The sequence below is a fragment of the Petromyzon marinus genome, chromosome 49, assembly GCF_048934315.1.
Source record: "Petromyzon marinus isolate PM22_M1 ecotype Great Lakes invasive population chromosome 49, UKy_Petmar_22M1.pri1.0, whole genome shotgun sequence".
NCBI classification, from domain to species: domain Eukaryota; kingdom Metazoa; phylum Chordata; class Hyperoartia; order Petromyzontiformes; family Petromyzontidae; genus Petromyzon; species Petromyzon marinus.
The window spans coordinates 4,847,344-4,859,166 of NC_133715.1; positions in this window are offsets into that span (position 1 = coordinate 4,847,344).

The following is an 11,823-nucleotide window of genomic DNA, read 5'->3' on the forward strand; positions in this document are numbered from 1 at the left end:
TGCATTCATGGATAACAGCGAAATATGTACACTATTATTTACTAAAAAGCACGAATTTAATTGATACAACACTATCTTAATAGTTACGAACACTGTTTTTTTTCTTAAATTATATATTTAAGTTATTGCTTATTTCGAATATATTTTTTTGTCAAGAACATTTCAGAATTATTTGTACGTTCAAAGATAATCGCGATAATGACAATAGGTAGCAAAATGCACGATATCCCTTGATCGCCGATCCTATATCGTATGATGATATCGCCATATCGCCGTACGATCATGATATCATCATATCGCCGTGACCCCAGTATGCGTGCACGAGCTTCCAGTGCCCTCTGCTGGATTGGCGGCGTGGTTGATGTTGCTGATAGCCAATCAGAAACTTTATATATATAAAATCTGTATTTATAACTGGAAGAATCTGATGAGCTATAAAGCTCTTTCTTATTGTCCAGTAGATGCCGACTGCTGAGAGGAACCTTATTTATACAGGACACTGTGTCCCCTCCTTCTTGAACTAGCAGTCAAAGTCTTCATCTCTGTTGATATATCTGAGCCATTGGTGTAAAATCCACATTCCCAGTGATATGGGTCAGTTAAAGGGTGCATGACTCAAATTTCATTGCATGCCTATTCATGTCATTAAATTGGTGAACAAACTTCCCCTCCACATTAAGCAAACACCCTCCCTGTCTCGTTCCCGCTCCTCCCTCGAGACCGCCACCTCTTCTCCCTGGCCCATCCTTCATCCTTCCATCTCCCAAGGTACCCAGCGTAATTCCCGTACCCACGAAACCTTCTTTCCCCATACCCCATCCCTATTCACCGCATCACTTTTAGTTACCCTCATTGTACCTCTCGTAACCCTTGTAAAGCGCCTTGGATAAAAGCGCTATATGAATGTGAGGTTAACTGTGACTAACCCGGGGCTCGACAACCTGTGGCTCTTTAAGGACTCCTTGGTGACGTTATTTATTAAGGGGCCACCTCCGTCTCGTATTCACCCCAGAGTGCATTGCGGCTCTTGAAACATCGAGGTGTTTGTTTTTTTGTGTGTGTTTACCTTTAACGTCGTTTCGCAAACACGTCGTCGCTTTATTATCGAAACCGCTACCCCGATTTGCGTCGTCTCAACCCCAACGCCTACGTCGCTGACGGCATCGTCGTCCGTTCTCTCTCGTTGTCCGTCGCCTCTCAGCCTTCGCCACCACCACCACCCACTACCCACTACCCTGTAAAACCGATTTGATTTAACGTCGTTTCGATATGCGTCGTCGCACCGTTCAGGAACGAATCTCCGACGTGAACCGGGGGTTATCGCTGTCCTGCAATTGCAAAATATTATAATTGACGTTCACAGATTCTGCCGCATTGCATACCACACTGCTCGGGTTCGTTTGCATTACCGGGTAAAAGTGATCAGTTTATGATTATAGATGTATAGTGACGTATATTGAGTCACTACAGCGTTTGGCGCCAGTTACTGACAGAAGAGTGGAACTGTGCGTGTGAGAGCCTCTCTCTGGCACCAGAGTATGTATGGTATGGAAGGGGGCCTAGGGGGCATGGTTCTGGTGACTGTAAGAGAGAGGGCAGTTGAGGACGTGACAGTCTATGTGAACCCGAGAGGGTACGTGACCAGGACAGGAAAATGAGGGGGGCCAAAATGTGGCGAGAGGAAGACGTGATGTACGGCCCAGAACCTTCTGGTAGGATCCAGAAGGGGGCGTGGCCGAGGGCGGAGCCAGGCCACGCTCAGGGGCATAAAAGGGAGGTCCCGAAAGCCGATCCGGGGTGTCTGTTGGAATGAAATCCGTCGGTGCTACGTCTCTTCGATCCTGGGTCCTCGGTATTCGGACTTCTGTCTTTACGCTCGGTATCGCGGGTCAGGCAGTGTGTTACTGACTGACCCGCTTACGTAATTACACTGTTGTGGTCTAGTTAACCTGTTGTATGTTCATGTAGTTACCCTGTTTGGGTGTGAGAATAAACGTGTTGCCTCCAAGTTAAAGTGTGTGCCTCCGTGTAACCCACTACAGATGCAATGGAATCCGTTTCAGATTACAGATGCAAAGTAATCAGTCTCTCATCATAGACGCAATCAGCTCTTTGCCCCGAACTCAAGAAATCACATCACCACCACCACAGTTGGATGCTGAATTCCAGGCTGGTCCTCCTCTAGGTTAACTCAGCCTAACATGAGCACCATCTCGTGCAGCGCTGACGATGTGGGCCATCAACATCAGCAATCAGAGTGAGACAAAGTTAGGGGGATATGCTTAGTCCCGGCCTCATCAAAGACAAAGACCCCCTGTGTAGCCTCAATAGACTGTTGGGGCAAGTACTCTTAACGAACACCTATGAAGGCCGGTGCGACCGCTTTGGTCTCCCTCGTGGCGATGTTTACCCACCGCATCATGTACTCATTTGAAGCTGAGTCGACCTAGGGGAGGCCCAGGATCGGTTCAGATCATCGTCACCGGTGTTGGCCGTGAGCTTGGAATCGAACCCGTGTCGCCGAGTCCGTAGCGCAGCGCGCTAACCGCTCACGCCACCGCTATCACATCACTCGTGCGCCGTACCGGCTTTAATATATACTCGTCAACACTGCAGCCTATATGACTGAATGGGGGATCTTTGGTCGGATCAATGCGTCTATCCCTTTAGACTTCACTCCTGACATGGCCATTATGAATCGCGTGATAAAAAAACCCAGTATTGTAAACCCAGGTGCTTAGTTCCGCTGACCACCAACAGCACAGAATATATCACGACGAAAACATAAACACCACAGGGTTAAAGTTAATTTTCTTTGGTTCTTTCGGTAAAGTCACGTAGAATGAGAATAAAATAATAAATTGATAAAATAAAATAACACAATAATAACACAATAACACAATAATATTTTATCAATTTATTATTTTATTCTCATTCTACGTGACTTTACCGAAAGAACCAAAGAAGATTAATCATTGCAGTCACGAAAGCTTTAAATCGAAATTTAAAGTTTATTGTTTTTATTCCACTTGGGTTGCCCCAGGAAAGACTTCTTTTGAGTCTCAAGACTCCTTGTCAGTTGGGTCCTGCAAGGTCTTCACAATACGGGGGGCGGTGTTGCTACTTGTAATCTCGAGTAATGTTCAGAATTTGCATGTTTGGCCAATGCCAGTTACCTGATATGATGATGTTGTTATTGTTTATTTTAATTAACCTCTTATTCTGTCACTCTGGGATTGATAAAATGACTACCACGTTGTTTGAAGTCCTAAGGTAAAAACTTTAAATAGAACATGAAGCAAGTGTCATGCATTCATCCATGAAAGCCCGAGTCTGTGAACTCCTTTTCAACAGAATCTCCGAATTGGAAAGATTGGCAAATGTCAACTTCTCAGACTTGCACCACTGGAGCTGTGTCCCATCTCACGACTTGCAAGGCCCATCCCATAAGCATCGCGACTCCTAACTTACATTCACAGGGCTCTGTAAATCCACTGCTGGATAGACACCTCCCCACACCACGTTAATGATGCGGGTTGCTTGACCATACTTCACCGCGCTGGTGAGTGCGGAAGATTGTGTGGTTAAGAGGGATCCGAAACTGTTTCAGAAAAGATCACTCAACTAATTTATTTAAAAACTGCTTTTTTAGTTTAGTTTGTTGTCCTTCCTCCGCACCTCCGATTAGCACGGTTGGCTACGTACGGTGCGAAATAAGTTCAACATACGGTACACATTATCACTCACCACTGATGTTCACGTGCATCATTGTCTGTTTACATATTCGTATAACTATAGATAGTGGATATTTACGTATTTTTTGTCTCAATGGATAGAATTTAGATTTTTTTTTAACGTTGAGTATTAACGTGATGATGGCACTTTGAGTGGCAAATTTGTGCTGCAAATGTGCCACGTGTGGAAACAAACGTCAATTTCTTGAGAATAATCATCCTATATACTGCACCGATTCTAAGTTTCTGCAACTTAATGGTAATTGTACTATGATCACTCTCAAAATAATACGGGAAACTTCTCTCCATATGAACGGGTTAGGTTCCAGAGGTCTGTTTGTAAGTCGATGTGTTCGTAAGCCCAACTTTGCTCCTGTCGATTCCAAACACGTTATACGGCATGTAAACTAAACACGGGGAATGGCTTTAAAAGTTGTATAATTTCCTGTAGATGTAGATGCCACCGGTTCTTCACGTTCTGCCATCTCTGGCGCGGCGGTTGAACTTACGACGCTCGGTCCAAACAGGCAACCGGACGTGCGAACAGGTTTGTTCTTATATCTGTGAAAGTTGAATGTTCGTAAGTAGGCGAGTCCCCTGTATGATGTTTAACGTCCATTTATGTTCGCGTAATATTTTTTTTGATTACGCATTCAACGCTGTTGTTCATTTTGCTCCGATGTGCATTTCCATTGCTGTAGAGAACTGGAACTTTTAATTGTCATTGTTTCGCTCCTGCCACGTCGGTGACCCGGATAACGCTTTGCAAATGAGACTCATCCCGGTCTCTTGAGTTCTCACTGCGTTACGCAGAATCGAACTGAAGATGTCAACCTAAAACGACTTGGCTGGGGGGGAAAAAAACCGACTCCAGGGCACGGTGCGCTAACCCACTGCACCGCCGCTCCTCCTCCGTGGGGGAGGAATAGGAGAAAGAAAAAAACAACCTGAAAAAACCCCCCCATCATCTTGAAAGTTGAAACTTTTCTGTCGCGATGCAGGATAAAGGATGCGCATTACACAAGATGATGTATGTAGCGCGTTTCATAAATCTGTGGGACAACACACAGCGGGGTAACATTATTCACTGTGAAATCACTCGCGGTGACAGCCACAAGATGGGCTTTTGTAGCCGCTCCCAAAAGGGGCCCCGAAGATTGGCGGTGGCTCACGCGTCATCCAGCGATCTCGCCGCAGGGTTGGTGGATCGCGCAGAGATGGCCGTGTGCCGCGAGATGTCCAGCCCCTGACTGGGCTTTGCGGTGGGCAGCGAGTGGAGCGCGCGGGGTTGGGGTTTCCCGTCTGTGACGAATGCTGAGGTGCTTGACGCGGAACGTTAGTTGGGTTTGTGTCGGGTTACCCCCCCCCCCACCACGGGCTCCCTCTCTCACACACACACACACACGAAGCCAGACAGACACTCATTACAGAGGGAAACATCCTAACGTCGTGCGTGGCAGGGTGCTAGTGGCACAGTGGTTTAACACCTCGCAGCAAGAAAGCCCTCTGTTCGATTTCCAGATTCGGGCACCTTCCCGTGTGGCGTTTGTATATGTCCTCTCTCTCTCTCCCAGTTATGCATGAGTTTCCTCCCATAGTTACATAACAACACTTACACAATGGAACTAACAGTTCAGTTTTCAGTTGATTCATTTGGTATAGCCCTGTGAGCCATTCGGCTCTTGAATCGGGTGCAACGGCAACAAACAAAAAAACAAAAACACGAACAAGAAAACATCTTAAAGTGACTTTGTGTTTACTGTGCAAAACAGAAAATACATGGAAAAAAACACAGCAAAATATTCCTGAAAAAGCACCGTACACCAACGCTGTGTGCAAAAATCCCGGTGTGATGCAAGTCAAACAACAACAACAACCACAAGAAAACTTAGATTAGGGCCATCAGTCTAACTCCGTACTACAACAAAACAAACATATCCAAACCTAAAAACTTTTCGAAATCACCAAAAAAAGCCATAATTGTGATGTAACAGTGATCATAGGGACTGTGACTCAATGTTTCACAATAAACTACATAAATAACATGTAACACCAAACCCTAGAGCCATAGCTGGCTGCATGAGTTACTCCACAACAACAGAGGTATCAGTCGGAGTATCACATTTTTCAATGCACCTTTAAGATCAGCACGCTAAATCAAAATACAGATTATACTTTGCAGAGTCATCCGGAGCGAAACATTTTATTTTATTTTACGCCAATGAACAGCAGTGGCAGCTAGGAGTGTACAACTCCTTTAGAGCAGTTTTGAGAGAAGATCTCATTGGTAGCGATTCAAGTTGCAGTTTATTGGCAATAGCATTCCAGACCCTGGGGACATCAATAGCAAAGGCCCTTCCTCCAGTATTTGAACGGCAATAGGGAATGTGAAGCTGGTAAATGAGTGAAGACCTGAGGTCAAATTTGTTCTTTGAAGCAGAGAGGAGATCCAGCAGGTAGTCTGCGGATTTTTTTGTAAGTACATCTTGAATAAATAAGATCTGGCGCACAAGCCGTCGAACATTAAGAGATGTTAAGTTTGACCCAATGTAGAGATCACAGTGGTGAGTCCTATATGGGCAGTTCAATGTAAATCTTAAGGCCGAGTGATAGATGGAATCAAGCTTCTTCAGTACAGTACTTGGGGCTGATTTATACACGATGTCACAGTAATCAAGTAGAGGCAGTATGGTAGCTTTTATCAATTCCAAACGGAACATAGGGGGGGAGCAGTGCTTGTGTTGATACAGTAAACCAATTTTTCCAAACACATCCGAATGAGAAACTAAATTACCGGCAATTTACTAAATTGTGATTTCACAACGCAATTGTTGCTTACCCGCTGGCAGACTATATCGGCCACCTCCGCAGTAAGAACGTTGCTGAGTGCGAAGGAAGTCCAACTTACTTACACATTTATTATGGATACATACATACGTGAACAGGGATGACCGCCACTGGGAGTAGTAATCCCAATACAATCGCATGAGATGTGATTGTGTGTAGGGGCGCTTTGATACAATGTTGGTATTAAAGCGCCCTATAAATTCAAAGACTGTATTATTGTTGGCCAAATATAATCGGGGGAAAACAATCATCATCACTAACCGGCTTTCGTTCCTTCTTTACAATAACTCCCATCACTTCTCCCCTAGCCCATCATCATCCTGCTACTGATAACCCCTGCCCCATCCCCCAGCTACAACTAGGCCTACTCCCTCCCCCATCGCTACCCCTATCACTACCCCTACCACTGCCCCTATCACTACCCCAACCCCTATCACTACCCCAACCCTTATCACTACACCTATCACTACCCCAACCCCTATCACTACCCCAACCCCTATCACTACCCCAACCCCTATCACTACCCCAACCCCTATCACTACCCCAACCCCTATTACTACCCCTGCCCTTATCACTACCCCAACCCCTATCACTACCCCTATCACTACCCCAACCCCTATCACTACCCCAACCCCTATAACTACCCCAACCCCTATCACTACCCCTGCCCCTATCACTACCCAAACCCCTATCACTACCCCAACCCCTATCACTACCCCAACCCCTATCACTAGCCCTACCCCTATCACTACCCCAACCCCTATCATTACCCCTGCCCTTATCACTACCCCAACCCCTATCACTACTCCAACCCCTATCACTACCCCAACCCCTATCACTACCCCAACCCCTATCACTTCCCCTATCACTACCCCAACCCCTATCACTACCCCTATCACTACCCCAACCCCTATCACTACCCCTATCACTACCCCAACCCCTATCACTACCCCTATCACTACCCCAACCCCTATCACTACCCCTATCACTACCCCAACCCCTATCACTACCCCAACCCCTATCACTACCCCTATCACTACCCCAACCCCTATCATTACCCCAACTCCTATCACTACCCCAACCCCTATCACTACCCCAACCCCTATCACTACCCCTATCACTACCCCAACCCCTATCATTACCCCAACTCCTATCACTACCCCAACCCCTATCACTACCCCAACCCCTATCACTACCCCAACCCCTATTACTACCCCTGCCCTTATCACTACACCAACCTCTATCACTACCCCTATCACTACCCCAACCCCTATCACTACCCCTACCCCTATCACTACCCAACCCCTATCACTACCCCTATCACAACCCCAACCCCTATCACTATCCCAACCCCTATCACCACCCCTACCCCTATCACTACCCCAACCCCTATCACTACCCCAACCCCTATCACTATTCCAACCCCTATCACTACCCCAACCCCTATCACTACCCCAACCCCTATCACTTCCCCTATCACTACCCCAACCCCTATCACTACCCCTATCACTACCCCAACCCCTATCACTACCCCTATCACTACCCCAACCCCTATCACTACCCCTATCACTACCCCAACCCCTATCACTACCCCTATCACTACCCCAACCCCTATCACTACCCCTATCACTACCCCTATCACTACCCCTATCACTACCCCAACCCCTATCACTACCCCAACCCCTATTACTACCCCTGCCCTTATCACTACCCCAACCCCTATCACTACCCCTATCACTACCCCAACCCCTATCACTACCCCAACCCCTATCACTACCCCAACCCCTATCACTACCCCAACCCCTATCACTACCCCAACCTCTATCACTACCCCTATCACTACCCCAACCCCTATCACTACCCCTACCCCTATCACTACCCAACCCCTATCACTACCCCTATCACAACCCCAACCCCTATCACTATCACTATCCCAACCCCTATCACCACCCCTACCCCTATCACTACCCCAACCCCTATCACTACCCCAACCCCTATCACTACCCCAACCCCTATCACTACCCTTACCCCTATCACTACCCCAACCCCTATCACTATCCCAACCCCTATCACTATCCCAACCCCTATCACTACCCCAACCCCTATCACTACCCCAACCCCTATCACTACCCCAACCCCTATCACTACCCTTACCCCTACCCCTATCACTACCCCTATCACTACCCCAACCCCTATCACTACCCCAACCCCTATCACTTCCCCTATCACTACCCCAACCCCTATCACTACCCCTATCACTACCCCAACCCCTATCACTACCCCTATCACTACCCCAACCCCTATCACTACCCCTATCACTACCCCAACCCCTATCACTACCCCTATCACTACCCCAACCCCTATCACTACCCCTATCACTACCCCTATCACTACCCCTATCACTACCCCAACCCCTATCACTACCCCAACCCCTATTACTACCCCTGCCCTTATCACTACCCCAACCCCTATCACTACCCCTATCACTACCCCAACCCCTATCACTACCCCAACCCCTATCACTACCCCAACCCCTATCACTACCCCAACCCCTATCACTACCCCAACCTCTATCACTACCCCTATCACTACCCCAACCCCTATCACTACCCCTACCCCTATCACTACCCAACCCCTATCACTACCCCTATCACAACCCCAACCCCTATCACTATCCCAACCCCTATCACCACCCCTACCCCTATCACTACCCCAACCCCTATCACTACCCCAACCCCTATCACTACCCCAACCCCTATCACTACCCTTACCCCTATCACTACCCCAACCCCTATCACTATCCCAACCCCTATCACTATCCCAACCCCTATCACTACCCCAACCCCTATCACTACCCCAACCCCTATCACTACCCCAACCCCTATCACTACCCTTACCCCTACCCCTATCACTACCCCTATCACTACCCCAACCCCTATCACTATCCCAACCCCTATCACTATCCCAACCCCTATCACTACCCCAACCCCTATCACTACCCCTATCACTACCCCAACCCCTATCACTAATCCTATCACTACCCCAACCTCTATCACTACCCCTATCACTACCCCAACCCCTATCACTACCCCTACCCCTATCACTACCCCTATCACTACCCCAACCCCTATCACTACCCCAACCCCTATCACTACCCCTATCACTACCCCAACCCCTATCATTACCCTAACCCCTATCACTACCCCAACCCCTATCACTACCCCAACCCCTATCACTACCCCAACCCCTATTACTGTCCCAACCCCTATCACTATCGCAACCCCTATCACTATCCCAACCCCTATCACTACCCCTATCACTACCCCAACCCCTATCACTACCCCAACCCCTATCACTACCCCTATCACTACCCCAACCCCTATCACTACCCCTATCACTACCCCTATCACTACCCCAACCCCTATCACTATCCCAACCCCTATCACTACCCCTATCACTACCCCAACCCCTATCACTACCCCTATCACTACCCCAACCCCTATCACTACCCCTATCACTACCCCTATCACTACCCCAACCCCTATCACTATCCCAACCCCTTTCACTACCCCAACCTCTATCACAACCCCTATCACTACCCCAACCCTATCACTACCCCTATCACTACCCCAACCCCTATCACTACCCCTACCCCTATTACAACCCCAACCCCTATCACTATCACTATCCCAACCCCTATCACTACCCCTACCCCTATCACTACCCCAACCCCTATCACTACCCAACCCCTATCGCTACCCCAACCCCTAACACTACCCCTACCCCTATCACTACCCCAACCCCTATCACTACCCCTACCCCTATCACTACCCCTATCACTATCCCAACCCCTATCACTATCCCAACCCTATCACTACCCCTATTACAACCCCATCCCCTATCACTACCCCAACTCCTATCACTACCCCTACCCCTATCACTACCCCAACCCCTATCACTACCCCTATCACTACCCCTATCACTACCCCAACCCCTATCACTACCCCTATCACTACCCCAACCCCTATCACTACCCCTATCACTATCCCAACCCCTATCACTACCCCAACCCCTATCACTACCCCTATCACTACCCCAACCCCTATCACTACCCCTATCACTACCCCAACCCCTATCTCTACCCCTATCACTACCCCAACCCCTATCACTACCCCCTACCCCTTTCACTACCCCTATCGCTACCCCAACCCCTATCACTACCCCATCCCCTATCACTACCCCAACCCCTATCACTACCCCTATCGCTACCCCAACACCTATCACTACCCCATCCCCTATCACTACCCCAACCCATATCGCTATCGCTACTCCCATGGCAAAATGGACTCCCATGGTAAACCGGACTCCCATGGTAAACTGGACTCCCAAGGGAAACTGGACTCCCATGGTAAACTGGACTTCCATGGTAAACTGGACTCCCAAGGTAAACTGGACTCCCATGGTAAACTAGACTCCCATGGCCATGGGTCGGCAAGCAAATCAACTAGCACCTGAAACGAGTAACCTCCAACGAGCACGGTTGCCTACGTACGGTGCGAAAGAAGTTCTACAATGCAGTACATACGGTACAAAGCCTTCTCCGTCTTGTAAGACGCACTACCCCTGTCCCTCCCACCACCTCCCCCTGTGTTGGGGGCGGGGAGCGGTGGCGCAGTGGTTAACGAACGCATTTCGCTACGAAGCCGGGGGCCCGAGTTCAGTTCCCGCTCACGGCCAACATCAGTGGCTCTGATGACCCATCACCCCACCCCCCTAGGTCGACTCAGTCTCAAATGAGTACCTGGCACAGCGTGTAAACAATAGTACTTGGGGAGACAAAGGCGTCCGGGCGTGGTTGCTATTCACACCATCCCTTCTCTTGCGCCCTACCAGCCTTCATAGGTGCTCGCTCACGGTTCGTTAAAGGCTACACGGGGGCACCTTTCTCTGTATTTGCGTGCGAGACCACATTCGGCTGTCGTTCCGTGACGCCGCCTATGCGATGTATGACATGTAAATGCACGTGTGTCCGTGCGCGCTGGGGAATACAATGCGAGCAGGGGGGTGGGTGGGGGGTGTGTCGGGGGCTCGGCGCTAGGACGCCTGCCATTGGCTGGCGCCGGTGTAGTTTGGGGGCGTGTTTTGTTGGCCGCGTGGTGCAAGTTGCGCAAGAACCCGGTTGACTCCACCCACCGCTTCTGGAAGTGATACATTTGTGTGCGCGCAACGCATTCTGTTCAAA